The 22,345-nt window shown below is 36.3% G+C and overlaps 1 protein-coding gene across 2 annotated transcripts in view; it reads left to right on the forward strand.

Annotated features, from left to right (window-relative positions):
* Nucleotides 1-1,719: 1,719 nt before the first annotated feature.
* Nucleotides 1,720-22,345, forward strand: part of LOC119658752 (homeobox protein prospero-like) — a 227,168-nt gene continuing 206,542 nt past the window's right edge. The window contains exons 1-2 of one of the 2 annotated variants that reach the window (XM_038066436.1): nucleotides 1,720-2,548; nucleotides 17,928-17,956. The gene's annotated coding sequence lies outside the window, so the exon portion shown is untranslated. Of the gene's footprint in view, nucleotides 2,549-4,091; nucleotides 5,519-17,927; nucleotides 17,957-22,345 lie in introns of those variants that run through there. The other variant, XM_038066437.1, reaches the window with a different exon arrangement.

Consider the following 22,345-nt stretch of genomic DNA (forward strand, 5'->3'; position numbering starts at 1 on the left):
ACCTGCACGCCACCCTCATGACGAGGGTGAGATATGCAAAAGCCCCGAATATGTCCGCGGAGGTGTATGATTGTGGACCCAAGCTTTGTAGGTGAGTCAATTTTGTGTGGATAGTCCTGGAGTATACATGTATGTATGACAAATGGTAATGCAATTTACAAAAAAATAGCATTATTTTCCATTTTCTCAAGTATGGTTATTTCGTTGGAAAATTCGTTGGTATTCGTGAGACGAGAAGAGGAGCTTGCCTTGTGCAGTTTGAAGTCAAGGCCCCGAAAGGTGAAAAACCATGTTCGGTGCAGGATGATTGGAAAAGTGCGGAGGAAAGCAACCAAACAAACTTTTTTCATTTCATTTCAGTCTATAGCTTGTAGAGTAGTCAATCCCTGCTGCGGCGGTAAATTCACCAGTTCAAACGAGAACGGACTTCGTTTAGAGGAGTCCTTTCTTATACGTACGGCGGTTTACGGGCAAACGGGGAACATCCTTGTTGACTCCGAATCAAACGTATAAGCTCCAATTCGGAAACTTCAAAAGAGTTCAGATTTGATCCTACCTGGCTGAAGTGATTATCATTTCCCTTATTCTACACTCGGACCTGGGTTGGTGGGAGATGGCCAATATATACATATGAAGCCTTGTCGTAGGTATGCATAGTCAAGCACCTTCTTCCCAACTTTATTTTAATTCGCCAACTAGTGAGACACTACAGCATGGCGCGGAAATGCCAAAAGTGCGTACTTTAACCTGCTGCTTCCCTAGCCATTCCAGAAGAATTGAAAACCTTCCTGCTTTGGGGGTGTTCGGCCTGCGAGTAGAGCCGGGTGAAAAATTGCATTCGATTGGGCCAAAAGCGGTTGAGTTCTTTTCAGAGACATGTCCTTAGTTTCGGAAATTGTCAGTTGTGATCAGTCGCTGTACCGCCATGGTGTATATATTACACTCTTCCTCTATAATATTCTGCGTTCAGTTTGATTTTAGTTTTGTCGTCATTTAGCGGATGCGTCCGCGGTGGTATTAGACAGATACATAGGCGGCATACACACAAATTCCTATTCCATGAGTTTTTCTCTCTTTTCGCGGGACTCAGTAGAACGGTTCGGGAAAAACCCCCAATTGCGTTTTTTTTGCGTTTCATCCAGTTTCAATGCCTGTGCCGGGCCGGACATCAGCTTTCTGGATACCATCCTCCCTCGATCCGGTCCTATCTCCGGGCGCGTATGCTCTCCCGATGCGTTTGTTCCTGGACAAATAAAAAAAAAAAATAGCAAGCCTAGCGCACTAATGAAACACACAAAGAACCAATGAACCTGGCAGCATGCAGTTCGGACTTTTTGCGGCGAAAATAGAGACTTGGAATGTGTGAAGAAGCAGCAAAACGTCGAAAAAGGAAAAGTGCGTTATTTCGCGAATGTCCTGTTTTCGTAGCGTACATATAAAAAGTGGCAGCGTAGAAAAGCGTAAGTGTTTTTGTGTGCGAGACGAACACAACGTTTTTTTAATAGATATGTGTAAATGTAGGCGGGGCAAAAAATTTCAAACGCACGCGCCCTTTTCAACTTCCCCCAAGTGGATGTCCAGACACACCCCCACCCTGGAGTCCTTGTACTTTTCTTGGTCAATTCTCTAATCTATACACGCTCTCTATTCACCGCTTTTCTATCTATTCAATGTGTCTTTTTGGTGCGTCGCGACGCTCAGTCACGCTGTTTCGGCGTCGTTGTTGATACGCGTGTTATTGCCATCATCGTTTGTCGCGCGATGCCTGTACTAAGTACCGGTATCTATTTTTATTTCTTAGTTTTATAATATTAAGAGTATTAAGAACAAAACAATTACGGAAGAGAGAAATTTAGTAAAATACCCACAGAATTTTGCCAAAAAACACGCAAACGAAAAACGAGGTCAACCGACGTAAAATTCCGTTGAACGCCTAAAATTAAGCAATTGTCGTTGTAAAGCATGCAGTCAGGCGAAATTTTAATACTAATAATTTAACTAGCCGCTGTTTCGTGCTGTGAGAAGTGGTGCAAATGATTAGAAAAACCTAAGCGCAATACTGTTGGTATGAATTCTGGATCCTAGTCAATTAATGCAAGTGTTCTGCCTAAACTAGTGTGAATAGAACCATCCGATTTCATAGTTGTCCCCGTTGAAAATACCCGAGTGCGGTTTTTAGGCTCTTTTTCAATCCCAGCGACACAGACAACCTGTCACATGGCATTCCTCATAACTGACCCACCTGCAGAACTTACAAATCTCGCCAGAATGTAATTTGACTGTTTTAGTGTTTGTTTTGTTTTCGTTCGTTGTTAAGTTTCTTAGAGTTCCGCATGTTTTCTGTTCAGTGCAAACTGTTTGTTTTACTGAGAAAATAGTGAAATTGCCAATAGTAACGAATAAGATGATTTGAGGACTTTAGTTCGTTCGCGGATTTTCTGGACAGATATCGGTCATTTTAAAATACACACATAAAACGTTGCCAAACTATAAGTGCCGAGTTCGTCTCAACAAACGGATATTATACATGATGAACCGCTGTTATTTGGTAAGTTTTCTTATTAAGATGACACCAAAACTATGCTAACAACTTATTCAAGAAAACCACGAAATTACACTACAATTAATAGTTTTGAAAAGACCTGGTTGCTCTTAGTGTCCCATATTTTAGTTACACTGTCAGAAATAAATATCACGAGGTTTTTCTAGTTGAGCAAACCCGAATCCTTGAAAAAAGTTCGAATGCGTATCTTTCAACTAAACCCTATACGATCATTCAACACTTATTTTCCCAATCACCCCAAATCATCCAAAAATCTAACAAGCAAAGATTGTAATCGACCATGTATGCCGCTGCATATGGTGCAACAACGAAAATTGAAAATTCATGTTTAGTTCCAATTCTTCCATAATAAACACTACAAACAACTCGCACCACCTTCCCAATAATGACAAAACATGACAGCAGCATAGAAGATTCGATAGAGTCACTTACAAAAAGCTAATTAGAAGTAGTCGCCAGCGCGCTTACACCACTTCAACCCTTCGCATTGGCATCACAAACACTCAATATAAATCGACTTAAGTAAGAACTGATTCAGCAGAAAGGGTGCAAGTTCACATAGCTTCAGGTGGGAGGCGATATGGGGAACGCACAAGGACCATAGAAGTGAAAATTACCCACCACTGGCTCAACATACCCCTTCTATGTGCTCTCGTTCGCACACATGTGGCCGCATTGCACACGGCATTAAGAGAAACGAAAATGTCCAAAAATCTTACAATTATGCCATACACAAGGCTTTTACCTTGGTGTGCCACCCCTCATTACGGTTACTGCCTGATTCAACTTAAGTTTCACCCTCCTAACATTCAAAGCCATCGCTCGCCTCCTCCACTCGGGCGAAACATGTGGGTAGCCTTGAGTGTGTTTGGATGTCCAGAGTTCGCCCCGTAGCGGCAGGCGCAAGGTGGTGCAGGGGTGGTTTAGGAAGGGGTAGGTTAGCATGAAGACAGGAGGCGAAAAATAAGTAAAAACACAGGAAAGCAAAAGGCGATGATAATAAATGTGGGGTGTCATGGACCTTCGGCGATAAAGTTAAACATGTGTAGGGTTGACTGCATAGGTGGGGGTGGATGGGTGAAATAAGGGGTTGCACAGCCGTGACGGCGATGACGATGGCAACGAAGTGATGATGATTGCGAACAATTCTGAGACCGATTTGCCCATATCAAAACATCCCTTACGCTCTACTTGCCCTGCTTGGAAGACCAAGGGGTTCGGTTTGAGATAATGCTAATGCTAAGTAGTAGTGTGTGCGGGAGAGGAGCAAAATAAGGCGAATTCACTTTGCATTAGCAAAGACCAAGCATTCGGCGCGCATGCTCTAGTTTTCTTCTCCCCAGCATCTAATTTTTGGTATGCGTTTAGCAAAATAAGGAAAGAAGGACCATTGCAAGTGGTCATTTTCTCTCTTTCAACATCTCAAGTCGCTTCTTTAGTCGCGGTAGTCGGTGACCAAAAGTCGGACTAGCTTGCTGCAACATCTTCGGTCACGCGCGCGTAAAAGAAGGAATATCACGGTTTTCCGCACCGACTTACATTTTGGTGTTTGTACATAAAGACGTGTATATATACCCGCAATTATACAGTAGTAGAGGATTCGGGAGATATTATAAAGATATATATTTACATACATAATTTTATATGGAGAATTTCTTACATGGGGATAGCCTCATAGAGAAAGCTGACCGATAGCCGAACAAAATATTATGCTCGCCGTACGTACACTCTTATACCGTCTCAAGTTACCCCACCAACGGATTTTCTTTAACTTAGAACGATATTGCTGCTGCCTCCGAGTTGCTACTCCTGGCCACCCCCTTTGAGGTAATGTAGTATCTTCCTCTTCTTTGGGAATATACACTTAACTCGTGCCATTCTTATTTGGCGGTGGCTGTATATGGTTAGAGAGATGGGTAATATTAAGGACTCCAAGGAGTTCTATCCTATCCTTATATAGTGTCGCTTCAGGAAATTGTACCACATTTGACTTGGCTATCTTCGGCAAGGAGGATAGAAAAGCCAAGAAGAGGTTTGTTATTTCGTTTTCGTGTCTTTTTCTCTGCACTATTGCTCCGCCGTTTTCTTGGGAACGACGCCGCTCATTCTCGTTTTGCTCTTGTTCCAAATATCTCGCGTTGTTATGTAAAGGCGAACCTCTTTTATATACGGCGAAGGACATCATCTCGAGACGCTTGAATCTACATCTTGGACATTACCACCAAGTTGTCTTCTATATCTGGACGGATATTCCTTTCGTTTAGTTCAGTCTTGAGTCGGACCTGTAGCAGAAGCGTCAAATATTTGTGGGTGTTTGATTCGAAGTAATATCAATAATGAAAGTGATAAAAATAATAAAGTAACTGTTAAATTTTAAATGAAAATTTTTACAAAATGTACGGAAACATTGGCAAATGCAAACGCAAAATTAATAATCAATTTCAATAAAATATAAATAAAAATAAGTTGAAGCGGCAAATATGCTAACCAAACACTTTGTGAAAATGAAAAGTGTTCAAGTGAAAAGTGAAAATATTTGGCGGTATCGAAGTCCGCTTTTGTGGCTGTTCGGAAGTTAGTGTCATTTTGGGAAAATCTTTCCTGTGCTCAGTTGAAAAACCTAATGAAAACAAAACTGAAAAATAAAAACAGTTTCATAAGACGAAATTTTAAGGATAATAATTGTAACTAAATGAAAAAAAAAACTCCTTGAATATTGTGTCCTAATAATCGCGGATTGAAAGCCGGTACCGAACAAACAATGTGATCCGGTTCCTTTTTTTTGAGATTTTGTGAACAATTGCTGGTTTTCCAAAGAAATACTGACAAAAAGATACTGCATATAGATAGTGTGTATAAAAAGTTGAGTGTATATTAGAACTGTGATGTGAATTTGTTCGATGATATCTTGCCTGAAACTTTCACTTTCGGGATATTTACAAACAATGATTAACGGTAATTGAATTTCATTCCGTATGCAATATAGTACTCGAATACTTGCTTACTTGCCAGCTTTTGCCCAGCTTATACTTATTTGTTGCACACATCCGAACATCTGAATCAATGAATCTGTGAATTGGAATCTCTGCACTCACTTGTGCATAACCCAAACAGCCGTTTGCATGCACGCATAAATGCATATGTTTACATATCCAATCTCGATTTTATACATGTGTATAATAATCATCATGATATCGAGAACAGTGTTTAACATCCCTCTTTCACCCTCTTCCAATACTTTATGCCACTTTATCGGCATAGTATATAATAAAGAGAAGATTATGTTTTCAGGTACTGCCCATCTGCTAGATATTCTGCGCTTATATTTTCAACCCCTCCCTGCAAAATTGCTCGAATTATTGTTGTGCAAAATAGTAATAATTATATTGTTGCGCTCAATAAAGTCATGTAAACAAGAGTGGTTGAATTTCCTCTTTTAGTTTTTCACACAAAATTCTTTTTCATTGTTTTTGAGTTCTCAGTGACCAAAAAAAAATATATCAAATTTTTCGCTAGTGCCTTTCAATCCAATTGTGTGGGAATTAAGTTTTTGAGTTAATTCTCTCTGAAGACATACTTATAGTCGCTATCCAAAAAGTTAACAATATTTATCCTGAATTTGCCGAAAATGAAGTGTTTGTAACGAACGGTTAACTATAATTTGTTATCAAAAAATATGCGCGTCACTACCCCTTTCGGATTCTTGTGAAAAGTAACTATTCCTCCATGTGAGTTTATAATCCTGCATCGACTGTTTATTTTAATTATAACTCTCGAAAGTAAAATTTAATAGATGAATGTTCATTCAGATTCGGATCCCAAAGTAATATAATGACAAAAGTCGAAGAAATCAGAAATAACACTAAATAATACTAAAACTAATAGTACTAAATCTCACCGGAACTGTGCCTTCCAGTTAAATCTAAAATTCACATACAACACCTAATTTAAAACCAGTTCCCTACGCACCTCCTTAAGAACAGAATATTAGATCTGAATATTCTGCGGAAATATAATAATATTCTGGATCTATAGTATCTATATCTATAATAGTATTCTGGATCAGATACGATGAGTGTAATTGGGCGGTATTCCTAGCGCCCAAATTATTTGAAATAATTAAAACTTGCTTTGCCTATTCGCTAGTGTTATTTATTAGTCTTGTTAACAATGATGAACGGAACAAGTGGTTCCCGAAATATTGGTATTTGCAAGACCAATAAATAACACTAGCGAATAGAAAAAGCAAGTTTTAATCATTGCAAATGTAGCGTAACTTCAACTTTCAACACCTGAAGAATAGAGGATCATTTCCTAGTTTAAAACGTCTTTGGTTCAATTGTTAATTACTGTTCTAAATCGAAGTATTCCGTAAAAATAAAACTAAATGTTATTTCTCACCTGAATTCTCTCCGCTCTATTTATTACTGGGCATAAACGAGAAGGTCTATCATCGTTAAAGTCATGTCATTCGTAGAAAATCTTTCTGGCATTTTCTGAACAATGGAATTCACTGAGCAACCGAACCAAAATATTATAGCCTACCTGGCTTCATTTGTATTTTACCAAAAATTAAAAAAAAAAAACTTATTTAAATTATAGTGCAAATATATTAACGTAAAGATAGTTCATTAGTTAGCGGATCTGTGAGGCATCCATTGGCAGACTTTTTTCTGGTTGATGAGCTTCATCGCTTCTTAAAAGATACAGTCGATAGGACTCCCCATTGTTGCCAGAAATAATGTTTCTCTTTAAATATATTCAGCGAAAGCGCATTCTTTATAATTGTATGACATTCAAATTACTTGCTTCTATTAATCCATATTTAATAAATGCAAAGCAAAAAGCTGAAAGTATAGTAGCCAGAGAAAACCATGATTGATCTAAAAAATCGCTAAAACTCAACCCTAAAATGATAAAAAAAATATACAACAGAAATCATTGGAGTATTCATTATTTCAAATTAGAAATAACGAACAGTTTCTCCCTCTTTCTCAGCTCTCCCGTAGGAGAAGGTTTCTAATATTACTAAATAAATAAAATACCAGATGTCGTTTCCTCTCATTATTATTTCAAATAAGAAACAACGAATAGTTTGCCACCCTTTCTCAGCTCTCCCCCAGGAGAGGAGCAGATTTCTAATTACCATCTGCAATTAAAAATTAGAAATAATCTTGCGAAAGGAAATGATCTCTATTGTTTCATTTTTTTTTATCTGATTGCCGGAAAACCCGCGGATATATTAAAAATTATATTACTAAATAGAAATGGCACGAATATATTTCTTTTCTAATAAGGTAATCAAATCTAAGTGATATTAGATGATTGATTGATTCTCTTGCTTGAAAAAATTCAACTTTACACAATTGTTTTCGGATAACAGCACCATTTCTAGAAAAATAGATATTTGAAATCAATTTACTACTCAATAGTCAAGCCATAGATAATTTGTAGATCAGACAGATAACTGATTTGAAGTATAAATTAAACAACTAAATGGTTCAACTTTGATTCAGGGTAAAGTATTTTCAAAAAGGAACAAGAGTCGAAACTTTCAAGAAACTTGTGAACATATCGGCGAAATGAAAAATTTTTTTGGCCATTCAATAACATTTTTGCAACATTATTTAAACTTTTTTTAACGATTCTAAAACAGTAACAGTAACCAAATAATCAATTGATACTTTCTAATTCTTGAAAAGCCCAGTATGACTATTTAGTAATTAAAAAGTTGATAAAAAATAGTAAAAACTACCTTTTTATATTAAATGATTTTTGATTTTATATTCCCTTATTTTATTTTTCACATACAAAATTAAACCGTTTAAAAATAATTAATATCTCATAACAAGCAATAAAAACCAATTCTTTAACTCTTAAATTTACTTTTTCCTGATTCATTGTCCTTCCTTCTTCCAAATATTAAGAACCAATTCCTTAACTCTTAAATTTACTTTTTTGCTAAATCCTTTTCTTACACCTTTCCATGATACGCTTCGGCATTATACAATATTAACTCTAAATACTCAAAATTATCAAAATAAAAATTGTAATTGTATATAGATATCTATAATTCAGATCTACATATGAGCCGTTTATTTTGAGTGGCTTGAGTGACTTATGTCACTTTCGAAATAAACAGTTTTCAAAAATTACTGATTATATTAACTTTGTCGGTGCATTTTAGTGAAGGATCCATTTTTATTTGTGAATAACGCCTAGGACTTCCTTTTTTAGTGAAAAATCCAAAGTTAGAAGTTCATCTTTTTCATCTAAAGTCAGTTTATAAAAAACATAATGTAAAGTATCATGGTTGATCTTTTTGATTTCATATGCCCTTATTTTATTTTTCACAATATAGATTAAATAATTTAAAAATGTTTAGTATCTCATAACAAGTACTAGGAACAAATTCTTTAACTCTTCAATTTACTTCTTTGCTGATTTCTTTTCTTTGATCTTTGCATGATATTCTTCGCCCTTATGCAATATTAACTCTAAATACTCAAAATTATCGAACTAAAAATTGTATTAATATATTTATATTGTGCAATTGTATTATTTATTTATAATTTTTTGTATCCTACTTTTTATCTTTTCTTACGCTTTAATAAATTGCCTACATTTTCAGCCAAGGAAGTGCTTGGTCATTTCAGTTTGTTTGTTTTTAACATGACTATTTAAAAATATATATATACATATCTACAGTTCAGATCTGCATATGAGCCATTTATTTTATTTTGAAAGTGGTATAAGTAATCATTTTTTTTAAATAGGGTTATCTAAGGGTTTGCGTTTTTATATATTTAAAAATATTGATGCCAACTTTTCAAAAGATTTACTTGAATTTGTTATATCACCATCGAAATAAGCAGTTTTCAAAAATTATTGATTATATTACCTTTGTCGGATGCATTTTAATGAAGGATCCATTTCTATTTGTGAATAACACCTAGGTCTTGATAGACAAGTAGCTTCCTTTAAACTACAATTTTTAGTTCTCAATGTAGCAACTTACCCTCTTCACCAGTACAAAGCTACTAGTAGAATAGTAGTAGAGTAGCTTTGTACTGATGAATGGGGTAAGTTGCTCCCGAAATATATATCTATAATACATTGAAAACTGAAAATTGTATGAAATAATAAAAACTTGTTTTCCCTATTCGTTAGTGTTGATTTATATTTTGCAAGTCAGGAGTTTTTAGCACTGATCAAGCGAACAAGTGGTTACCGAAATATCATTATTTACAAAATATAAACCAACACTAGCGAATAGGAAAACAAGTTTTTATTACTTCTAATCATTAGTCGCCAGAAATACCGCGTAATTACTCTCTGAAAAAAATTTTAATTTGGAGGATGCTACTTGGCTATCAATTTTAGGCTAGACTACAATTAGCAGACAATATCTTATCACCCTTATCACCTCCCTATTTTTGGTGACAAATCCAAAGTTAGAAGTTCATCTTTTCATCTTAAGTTAATTTATAAAAAAACATTACGTAAAGTATCATGGTTGGTCAGTATCTTTTTGAAATAGCATTTTCTAAGGATTGTGGTGGAATCAAATCTCTTTCTTATTATGTATTGTGAAGGAAATTCTGGGACAAGTACCTATCATACTATAGCAATCATTTAGTGTATATAAAACATCATTTTTTTTAAAACAGTACAATACCAAGTTGTTTTCTTAATTTTAACTATGACAAAAAACATGGACATTAATTTCAACTTATTTCTATTCCATCAAAGTCACGATCATAGGTGGAATGGCCTAAAATTAAAAAAAAAATGATCAGCGATTTCAAAGAGGTTATATTTTTGTCTACTACTTGTAGTCTAGCCAAAAATTGATAGACAAGGGGTAGCTTCCTCCAAACTACAATTTTTAGTTTTAAATGTAAATATATATTTCGGGAGCTGTATTGAAGAAGGGAACAAGTTGTTGCCGAAATATCGATATTTCCTTAATAAAATAATCATTACTAGCGACGGAGACGGTGTTACGTTTTAATTTCCTTAAGGGCATGGAAGCTTTGCATTGTATTGTATTTCCGAATGTGAGGTAAAGGGTTTAGACTCTTAAGCAGCTCCAACAATATGAGTTAGAAGTGGCTCTGGCAGCTCAGTCAGTGGTGGCTGATTGATCTTTCCAGCTGAATAACACATATCATCATATCGTGAAACTTCAAAGTGACTTAATATAAGCATAATATAGCCATTATATCAATAATGACATTTCGGCGCATTTTGTAATCGTAGTCTTCATTGTAATTGAATCCTACCTCATAGGGATCGATTTTCAATATTGATGGAACCTGACCTGAGTGTCAAGCGTCTTTCTCTTTGAAAATTGCAGCAGCTCTGAAAGTAGACGCTTCTGCTCCAAAATTTGTGAGCGCTCCAACTAGCAAGTTGGTAAATTCTGCATCTCACTTTTCGCATGTTTCAGCCAATCTTAAAATAGAGGCTCTGATTTGTTTTGTTTCCAGAAGCGAGTCTTGTTCCTCAGATATTTCAGGATCTCTACTGACTAACAGTTGTCGTGCATGTCTGGTTGATTTTCAATGTTCGTTTTTTGGGTGGCATTTTCAATAATTTTTAGAATTTCAGTCCCTCCTCTCTACCCTCGCTAGAACATATAAATTCGTCTCGCTAGAATATATAAATTGTCCTGAAGATTAGAAGGATATTTTCGTGACATTAATAAGCTTATTGATAGAACATCGTCGCGATGTGCAAGCGAGGTTGCAGAGAGGGTTTCCGCTCCCTCCATCCCTTTCCACATCCACGCAGGTGAGGATGTGGAGGGGTTTGAGGCAGTCTTCTTCAGGAATCAGAATTTCGTTTGCCCTACCAATAAACTCCTTAATGTTGTGGAAATAACTACTTTCCGCGGCGCTATAACCTTTCAATCTTTCCATCTCCTGAGGTGGCGCTGACAAACCAAACTTTACCATGATGATATCAAAATATCCCCCATTAAAAGCGCCATTACATTTTAAGCCGAGGTGGCGATTATTCATCGCGCTTCGAGAGAGAAGATCTCTTGCTCCTCCATTTATACTCTCCTTTCTACCTAGGGAGATGGGGTTCAAAGTTAAACGTTACCATTTTGACATGAAAATAACCCCAATTTGGGCATTATATTTTTTCAAGTGGGGATAGCCGTAGAAATTTTTTAACGGGTTTAGTGAGAGGGATTTTCTTCCATCCTTTTCCCTTAACGCGGTAGGGTTGTTAATTAAAACATTATTATGACGACATAAGAATAACCCGCGTATCAGAGAGGTTCTTACTTTTTAGAAATTGTCCAGTTATTTTCTTATGTTGTTACTTAATGTTAGCCTCATTTCCATTCTCCCCAATTAATCGTTGCAATCATTTCTACACATTTACATTTTATTGATATTGCTATGCTTAGCACTGATGAAGGGAACAAGTGGTTCCCGAAATATCGGTTTTGCAAGACCAATAAATTGACAATAGCGAATTGAAAAGTTTTAATTATTTCAAATTGCTATGCTTTCTACTTATTTATAAAATTCCGGAGCTGGCTGCTACTAGCAAATCTAGATCTATTTGATCCTAAATAAGTAATGATTCCTCTTCACCCCTGCTATGTCAACTTACCCAGGAAAGCTTACAGAATAACTAACCAAAATCAATACATTGATTCATAAATTCTGAAGTCTTATGAAAATCAGTTTCTTTCAATAAATTACACAAAGTTAATTAATTTTCCTCCTGCATATAGCCAAACAGAAAATATGCTTTTACAATATAAACTTTCATGCTCTAAGAAAATATGTTATTTTATTTAATAATAGTGTACAAAAATGTTTGTCTTGCTTTTAATTACGTTACAATAGCAGAATAGTATGTTGCTCATCAATCAAAACAAATATATATCATCCTTAATGTATGTTATTGAAAAGTTCCTTTCCTCCAATTGCATAACGCTAGGCGCACCATATTAATGCTGTTTATACAATTCAATTTTTCCCATGTATCATATAACAAAAATCTTTCATGAAAATTGCAACTGAATGCATGGATGAAATCGCCAAAAATAATATGTCTACTTAAATGGAATGAATCAAATAAAATTCAATTGATTGAGAAATTTTTCACCTTAATCCTCCAACATAATTCTCTGGAAAAATATCATTATTTATTGGAAATGCCAAATTCCAGCCATTTCGCACGTGATGCAGTCTCAAGTAGAGGTTTTCTTTTCGTTTCGCTTCGGTTTTTTAAAACTCTTTTATTTATATTTGATTGATTAAATTCAACTTATAATAAACAAAAATTTCTGGTTAATTCAAAAAGGTTTGATTTCTACCTTACACATTATTTTACGGCATATCCAAAATTTGGAATGTTTCATATCATTAGCACGGAAGAAGGAGCAATTACTCGCTTGTTTATGAAATTGCCTATCAAAATAATAGCTTCAAGGATTCACTAGCTTCCATAGTTTCGGCTGAATGAATGATTTCTAGTGAAGATTTATCACTCCTTTGAGAATTAGACTAATTATGTTTTATAATAAACCCCATGGCATGCTCTCTAATCTTCTACTTTTTTGCATTGTAAGCTTATTATTATTATTCTCTACTTATGTTAATACATATCTTTTCCTATTAAATTCTAATAGGTCCATATGTAAATTGTCTACTACAATAATTTCGCTTTTCGACTATTATTTGGTACTATTTGTTGAGGCAACTTCACTTTCTCAGTGAAAATATCATTAAAGTTTCTTCTTTTCTCGTTCAAAATTTATTTTTAGTCATTAGATATCCAAGCAAGCTCTGCGAAAAAAGTTCAGAAATTTGTTTCATTTAAATTTTCAAATGAAATTAAATCTAAATCAAATAGTACAGATATAAGACAGAAATTCCCAGTTTCGTCGGCTCAAATTTCAGTTCACTTTCGAAACAATGACTCTCGATCTTGTTGTGTCTGGTTTAAATCCCGTTCATCATAGATATATGTGTTTGCCTTGGTTTCGTAGGCTGCCCAACATTAAATGGGATGACCATAAAACTGAAGTACAATCTTACTGAAAATGATATGCAGAAAATATACCGATAAAGAAGGAGGGACTCTTTGGATGCCCTGTGTTCCACGAAAAAATAAACAGGAACCTTCTATATTTTCAGAGAAGATAAATAATAAAAATAATACAACTCCATCTTTAAGTTTTTTGTCAAATAAAAAAAAACATTAAATCAATCTATTATTTGTTTGTCTTCCGTAATTTACTTCAGAACAGTTAACCCGTTGGCATGGATTCTTTTGGAAATACCATAATTTACTATACGTAATGAAATAACACCACACCATGATTTTGTATTAGTTTTAAGTTGAGAGTTTGATCTATAGGCATGATTTTTAGGCACTTTTCGAGTTTGATAAGAAAAAAAACATTTATATTATCTTTTTTTATAAAATAACTCTCAATACTTTGCAAGCTACAAAAAAAAAACAAATGTACAGATCGAAACGATTGTTCCCATTGAAGTTTAATAAAAAGATTCCATCCAATTAGTAAGAATATTGTTATAACGGCTGCTTGGAAGAAAACGGTGGAAAATGGAAATTTCTCAGCTACTTTTCTTATAACAATTTTTAAAAATAATAAAATTTTGTTACTAAAATGGCAGTGGCGAAGTATGGATGCATAGAACTATATATATATTTTGTCTACCATTCTAGAAAATGTAGTTTTTAGAAAAATACGTTTAGAATTTTGATCAAAAGTTCCAGACAGTGGCAGCGTAAAAGTCATAGAATGTCATGTCCTTACCTTTTGTTAATCATCATAGTGGCTTTTCTGCTCCAAATTGCATATTTTTAGAAGTTCGTTCTGATTTGCGGGCAGGTCTACCTCCCTGACTGTACATGAAAACGTAATCACCATTTTCGAATAAACCGTTCTCATTTATTTATTAAATGTACAATATTTATATTACGGTCAGTTTATGGGCTTAATTGGTGGATCACTAAAATTTAAATTTTACAAATGTGTACACAGAAAAAATCAATTTTTTTCGAATTCTAGATCTTAATATCTTCTAGAACTTTGGCAGCCAATCCAAAAACTATAGACGTTAGATGTCCAAAAAGTAACTTGAGGTGGATTTTCTGACCAAAGGGACGAACTACTAAGACAAGAGGGCAAGGTGCCATCACTTGTGCCCAATTATCCATCCCGATGGATCGGAAATAAACTGATTGGCTCTATTCCAGCGTAGAGGAATTACCGGCATGTATGCATTTGCACACGTTTGATACAAGAGCTCTCGCGATTGGGTCCTGTTATAGGCAGACAAATCCTCCTTGACTTGACGCAGGTGGTGAGCCTTCGCCATGTAAAATTCATGGATTCCACCCCTAAAAGTCGCCAGCGGGCACAGATTTTATACACCGAGGGACAGTCGAGAGCAAAGCCCCGCCTGGCGAATCTTTCGACCAGCTACGGCATAATCCTTTCTTGCTACTCCTGTAGCATGATTGTCATTATGCAATCTGGGCCCAGAGATATATATGGAGAGAAGCTGCTTACAGACCAACCGATTTTATCCTCCGTAATTACCTATTTAATAGTCTTACACGACTGGGACTGCATATCCTCCAAGCAAGACTCTTACTCACGATCCTCCTTGCTGGCGGGGAAATGGGTCTAAACCAACAGCGTCAGAGTTTCACCAGAGATTCCGTCCAGGAGCTTTTCGACTTTTTAAAAAAGAATTGGCTCTTAGGTTCCTTGGGTGGAATCTTACTGACTCTCGAAAATTCGTTGGTGCTTTCAATGTTCTGACAATAGTCCAACCAGGGCCGCGTCTCGGCAGTCTTGATGACCCACTCGTGCAGTCAGGCAATATTTGTGCTTGTAACATACTATATAGTTCTTTAAGGACGCGGTGCGATTTTTCCTTAACATACTATATGTTGAAAACATCTCTGGTCAGCTTCCTGAGGCTGGACAGATTTTCATTCCACCAGGTTGACAACACATGCTGTACTTAGCAAGGCACGAGCCTTTGAAGGCGCTTGCAAATGGCTCTTACAAAGCCCCAACTTTTGATTCCATTTCTTCTGTCGTGCCAATCTTACCAATTTGCGCACCAGAAAATTTGTTCTTGATAACTTAGCCGAAGTTCCTCCAGTCTACTTTCCTGGAATTTCTGAAAGGTTTAGAGCCCTCCGCAGTGGGATCTAGACTGAAAAATATCCAACTGTAACATGAGCCACTATCTAGTAACCCACCATAAGGATCCTATTCTCGGTTACTAAGGTGATATCATGAAAATACTCCCAGCGACATATTTCTCCGAACTGGAAAAGTGCAATGTTGGTGTACTGCATCTATTCCATATCTTCTAAATTTCGAATCAAAGAATGACACATATCTTCCGTTGATTATCGTGCTACGCTCTTTGCTGCGATGGTGAATGTCAATTGTTCAACCCTGTCTACTTCAATTTGAGCGCGGTTGCGGTTGCGGACACCGGAAAGTGGCGAAGTCTCTTCCTGACAACGATTCGTGCTTTAGGTGTGTTCCGATCAGTGACTCTTATTCTATTGAAGAAATTGTGATATTTAGTTTGGAGCCCCTTGATGGTACGGCTTCCTCTCATCCAGAGCTTCCGCGATCTTTCCTCTAGGGCCAGGCGTAAGTTGAAAAACTACTGTGGGATTTCAGCCCTTTCGTTGTCCGCGAAAAGTAAGGTCAATTGCGAACAATTTCTTCTGATACGGATTTCAATGCCGTCGTTCAATGGTCACCAAATTAATTGAGTTCAAGAGCTTTGTCATAAAATTTTTGAATGCAGGAAAGAAACTCCATACAGTTTACATTAGCTCTCAAAACTCTCTCCGACCTCCTTTGGTTGGTCTTATCTGTCAAATAAGTTACATCGAGTGTCTTCCTATCGCTACTCTGTTCCTCTTTAAGGTTTAGTGTTAAACAAAATTTTACTAAAATCGGTTTATTGTTTGTGTATCCTCCTGCCTCTCTCTCTCTGTTTCGAGTAAATTTAGTGAACACGAACTTCAGTAGCCTCACAGATTTCACACTCGGCCATTCTCATTCTCATTTCCATTTTTCATTTTTTTTATTTACTGTCAATCATATGGCAATTAAATCTTCACCTGTTTTCAGTTGTCTCATTAGTTAGACTATTTATTGAAAATTTCTACGTCTACCTGTTTACCATTGTAAAGGTCACCTATTAATTCCTATCTCTTAACATAAGAAACTGCTTCGATTTAATCCACATTAAATTCCACATTCGAGTTTCGAGTTTCCAGAATATCTACCTTTATCTTTCATTCCTCCTACCAATTTACTGATATTTATCCCTCAGTCATACTTTATACTTCCTTTGTATATTCTGCATATATTACGGCAGAATTTCCCTTTATTACTGTCGCTAACAAATAACTAAATAATTAAGAAATAATTTGAAATAATTAAGACTTGCCTTTTCTTCCCGCAAATAATATTTCTTAACCTTCCAAATACCGGTATTTCGGGAACCACTTGTTCCCTTTATCAGTGCTACAAGTTCTATTCATTCACCTTGTAAATACCGATATTTCGGGAACCACTTGTTCCCTTCATTAGTGCTACACGGACTGATGAAGGGAACAAGTGGTTCCCGAAATATCGGTATATGGATTACTTCCGGGAAGAAAAGGGAAGTCTTAATTATTTCAAATTATTTACTCGCTAGAAACATTCATCAGTCATTATTTAACAAATATACATTACATAAATAAGATCTCTGGGTGGCTTTCACATAGTTTAGCAGGATTTTAACAAATCTATTTTATCTGAAATGAACTAACTGTGAATTATATCAGACCAAAAGACTAAATTAATTTCATTAACTTTATTTAAATTTATATTTTTATCTGTTCATTCCCTATTATCGTATTCCTAAAAATACATCAAGTTGAAAGTAATATGATATCTTCTGCTCTGTTTTCTTAATTATCTCTCACAACTTAAGAAAAAAGTGGGCGTAATAGAATATACTAGAGAACAGTTATACCAAAACTGCGATAACGACCTCTGGTTTAAGACGTCTGCTGTATGTCCGTGGAAGTCTATAGCCATCAACGATCCATTTCTTGCTAGGCTTATCAATATTACAGTGCTGGCATTCAGTTGTTCACTGACTGATAATTCTCCATGAAGCCTCTCATCACATATCATATTCTTAGGCATGTGTTATATTAAATCTTGGTAGATAAGAAATTAAAAACAAATGACTCATCATCATTATGACAAAATAATAGATAATTTTTTTTATGGAATTTAATAGACTTTATTTTATTCCCTTTGCAGTTATCACCTCACCGCATAGCTTGAAACGGGTGAGTAAATATCGATTATGTTATTGATTTATTCAGAATTTTAATAAGCTAAAGTGAAAAATGAGCTTCATAGAAGTACAATTGTCATTTATTGATAAATTCATGATTCAGCGTCATATCCAACTTACAATTTCTAAATTCTTTTAATGAAAAATATTAATTTTATCATCCACCAACAAATTGTGGTGAAAGGAATGGTTTAAAATGGTGAAGGGAACATCATTTCTCCTAATTATTGATATCGACTTATCAGTTGTTTTAATTTCATTAACAATGTAAAATCGTCTCTTATCAAACTAAGATTTCAGAGAAATTCACTTATAGCATTATTATTTATGGACATATCATCAATGTGTATTTTATATATAACTATGATATATTAGAATATCAGAGAATAAGTGGCATAGCCCAATGAACTACAATTGAAAATGAAGCCAAACACTTAATTTCAAATATTCTTGGGCTTAATTCCATAAGCATAATCAGAATCTCATGCATTTCCCCCCATGAAAAGTTATTTTTAACGTCCGAAGTAGACTAATTTATCCAACGAAATCATAAAATCAACTGCAATCCAATCTAGGTCCACAAAAGGTTGGGCTCAGATTTATATATAACACAAAGATTGCCCCAAGCTTAAACTATGGTTGAGCTATCGCGAATCAAAGGCAGCACTAGCTTGATTTAGCTCCCCACCTTCTTATAACAATTCTATCCACATTTTCATTGGATGAAAGATTGAGTAACCCATTTGCTTAATAGGAAAATTGTCTTATGTATTAGCTTTGGCTCAAGTTCTCATCACTACAAAATGAGAAAATAATGAGGAAAATGCTAATTCGCGTTCTGATTGGACGCTCGTGCGCTTCATACCTTGATGTAACTATTATTGTATATTCAGATGTGAACATTGAGGGCGAATATCCGGTTACTTTTGTAGATATCTGAAGAATCTGTGAAGCATTGAGGTGCTATTTGGAGTGTATATTATTAATTTATTAGAATTGGAGCTGATCTTTCATTTTAAATGAACGGTGACATGTGCACATTAAGCAATAGAAAATTATTTATGGATGAGTTTTTGTACATGTATCCATACACAAAATTAACAAAAAAGAAATCCATCAGAAAAACTAGAAACCTAGTCTAGTGGGGACACTATCATTTCATTTTTAAATTAATTTAATACTAAAGTAAAAAGTTGAGTGAAATCCAACTTTAGTCCTTGGATGGGTTATTGTTTGAAACGCCTGGCTGTCGTAGCAGAAAGTCGCGGTTCAAATCTCACTGGTGACAAAGAGATTTGTTATCGTGGCTGTGTTAATTAAATAGACCGTCACTATGCACCTTGGGAACTCTTTCCCAAAGTGCAGCAGTAGATTTAAGATTTTGCTAGCCTCTCTAGTTTATATACTTGAAGCCCTTCACGACCTAGACTAAAGCCAAAAGTTTTCTTTCAGTAGTGGAGTAATTCCATTCTGCCTTGTTCAATATGCTGCTGGCATAGGCTATCGCAAGACCCTCCCCTATAGGTCCTTGCGACAGCACTTCTCCGATTGTTTCGCCACTCGCGTCCGTTGTCACTTTAAACAGAGAACTTCCGATAATAGTCAGCTAATCCCAGAAACGATTGAACGTGTTTTACTTTCGTAGGCTTCTGACACTTGCTCCTAACCTGGGATCTAGTCTTGCTCCGTCTTCTGAGCAGACATGTCCTAGGTACACTACTTCCTTCCACAGGAATTTCTCTCAATCTGTCGAACACAGTTCGTAACATCCAATTGTGGTCTTCTAGGTTTTTGCCATAGATTGCTATGTCATCTTGATAGACGAAACATTCCAGGCCCTGTAGTCCAGTAAGGATGTAATACATTAGCCTTTAAAATGTTGCTGATACTCCTTTTAAGCCAAGCGTCATACTTTTAAACTCGTAACGCCCGTAATCCGTACTAAAAGCGATGTTGACCCAAACTCTCGGATGCACTAATACTTGATGGTATCCCCTAGCTAAGTCCAGCGTAGAAAAATACCATGAATGTCCCAGCTAGTCTCTCCACTTCTTTTCTCCCTAGGCCTAGATTTTTTCGGAACCACCGATAGTGGTGAATTCCACAGGCTCTTATTTGGTAAGGCTATTTCATTTTCTAACATTTCGCCCTATTAGTCTTATGACCACTGATATACCTGTGGAAACCAAATAACGTTTTTGGTTAATAAGTGCCTGATCCTGCATCAAGGAAATTTGATGGATGATGTTCCTTGTATAGATTAGCTTATCTCACTTCAAGTGGAATACTTCATGATATTGGTTACATAATTCTCTAATATAAATTTCCTCCCCTTTACTCAACTGGTCTCTTAAGTTCAACTCGTTTCTTAGCTGCTCCAAACTTTCTTGTTATGTGTTCTGTTGGAGGCCGTCGACTGTAAATAGTTGACCAAGGTAGACTACGTGGTGGTCACCGTCTTCAGTATGCCCCTTTTCGAGTATGTATACCTGTTACCCCTCAAGCGGGTTAGTTAGTAATGCTATATTTTTGAATTCAACCTCATTCTCCGTACTATTAACGTCTGGGATGGCTACTTCTCCGCTTTGTTTCCAACGTAGACACCACTACTTATCTCTTGTGCCAGATAGAAGGTGTCTTATGCCAATGATGAATGCGTGTTGATGCTCTCACTGACTATTTTGAGTACATTGCTAGGACCCGACAGTGAAAATGCATAGATGTGGTGGTCGTACAATTTCTTTCGATTAGTACTTTCCGAAAGTTTTGACATTAAATTCACAAGGGAGCAAGACAGGGGCTGGAAAAGGGTCATTTTCTTCACGAGAGCATTCTCAGAAACTACCCAACTGAAAAGTCTAAAAATATTCAGCAAGTTTCCTAAGTTCCGAAATACCCTTAATGCTGACATCTGTTCAAATGAGGTTTTTACTAACTGACTGCAGAACCCCCCTTAAGTTCGTCTTAGCTCCATGAAATTTTACAGTAACATAGGCTATAGAGTGTGTGATAGAGTAGAGATAGAGCATGATCCTACCAAGTTTGGTGGAAATCGCACTATTACTAACGAAATTATAATAGATCAAAGTTGTCGCTTCAGTGCGAAATCTAAGCCTTTAAATGTCAGTACCACCCAAAAGTGGATATTCTGACCTACTATAAGCCTACATATCACGTGCTAGATACTAATGCGATAAATATTTTTCTAAAAGAAATGCACAAAACTTTTCATACCTGAAGTACCCGGTTTCTTGACGTGTTTTTCTTTTGCGTATACGAGGCGATTTTTTTTCCAACTAGTCCGGTCTGGAATTAGGACTCCGTCAATCCTAAAACTAAATTACTTCTGCTTAGGCCATGCGTAGGTCTGAATTAGGCGATTTTGCTTTTCGATATGTTCATGAGTCTATAGATATAAGGGTACGAAAAATACCTGAGAATCATTTTCAAATAAATTTCTCCTGGTGAAATGGAATCCTCCTAATGAAAGTAGCAAAGAAAAGATGAAAGGTGAGATACTTCAACTTCAACTGAGGTGGAGGTTCCACAACAAAGGCGCTTGACTGGAATATTATCCCAAATAAAGCTCTTTATGCAGCAGTGAAGAAAGCGCCAAATATATTCACTCGAGCAGTTTCCCTATGTCTCAAAGAAGCCAAGGAAAGCCCGGGCGACCTATTCTGATTATGCTTTAGGTTAAGGTAGCATAATTCAGCAGGTGCTAGCACGACCTCCACGCGGTGGCCGCTTGAAATCCCCCTCGAACGGGTGAAGAGTGTGTAAGGCCGGCCTCGGAGTAGACTCTTTTAACTGACGAGGATTTGTTTCCCTGTTGGTCATTTGTTAGGAGCAGGTGGCCTACGGATCGTCCTCTACGCACTGGCGAATGTGCTAATAGTAACCGAAGCTAAGGTAGTACAACATACCCTGAAGTTTTGTTTTTAGTATGCGAACTCTAAATAAGAGTCTTACCCTGGTAGCCGGACTAGTCAAGGTGGACAATCTTTCCGGACTATTTGTGAGACCCAGACATGGACTAAAATGAAAAGCAAAAAAAAACAGACGATAAAAGAAGAGATTGTGACGCCAGGAGCATCATCGGTAGACGAGCTGCTGGGATCTAGCCAGGAGACAGTAACCGATGAGGGCAGTTTAGTCGGTGCCAGCTGTAGCACCAAGAAACTTTGAGCTTTAGGAGATCTCAAAAAGGCGTTTTTATCAATTTTTTGAGCAGGAAAAAAAATGAATGCAGCTCTGTGACATTTTTTATGTGTTTTCAATTAAGGTATGTTTGGTTGATATGAAAATTTGTTGAACGCTGCCTCGCTAGTGAGTCGCAACGGTGTGAAAGAAGCAGGTCGCAATTCTTCTATGAAACGAA

The sequence above is a fragment of the Hermetia illucens genome, chromosome 6, assembly GCF_905115235.1.
Source record: "Hermetia illucens chromosome 6, iHerIll2.2.curated.20191125, whole genome shotgun sequence".
NCBI lineage: Eukaryota > Metazoa > Arthropoda > Insecta > Diptera > Stratiomyidae > Hermetia > Hermetia illucens.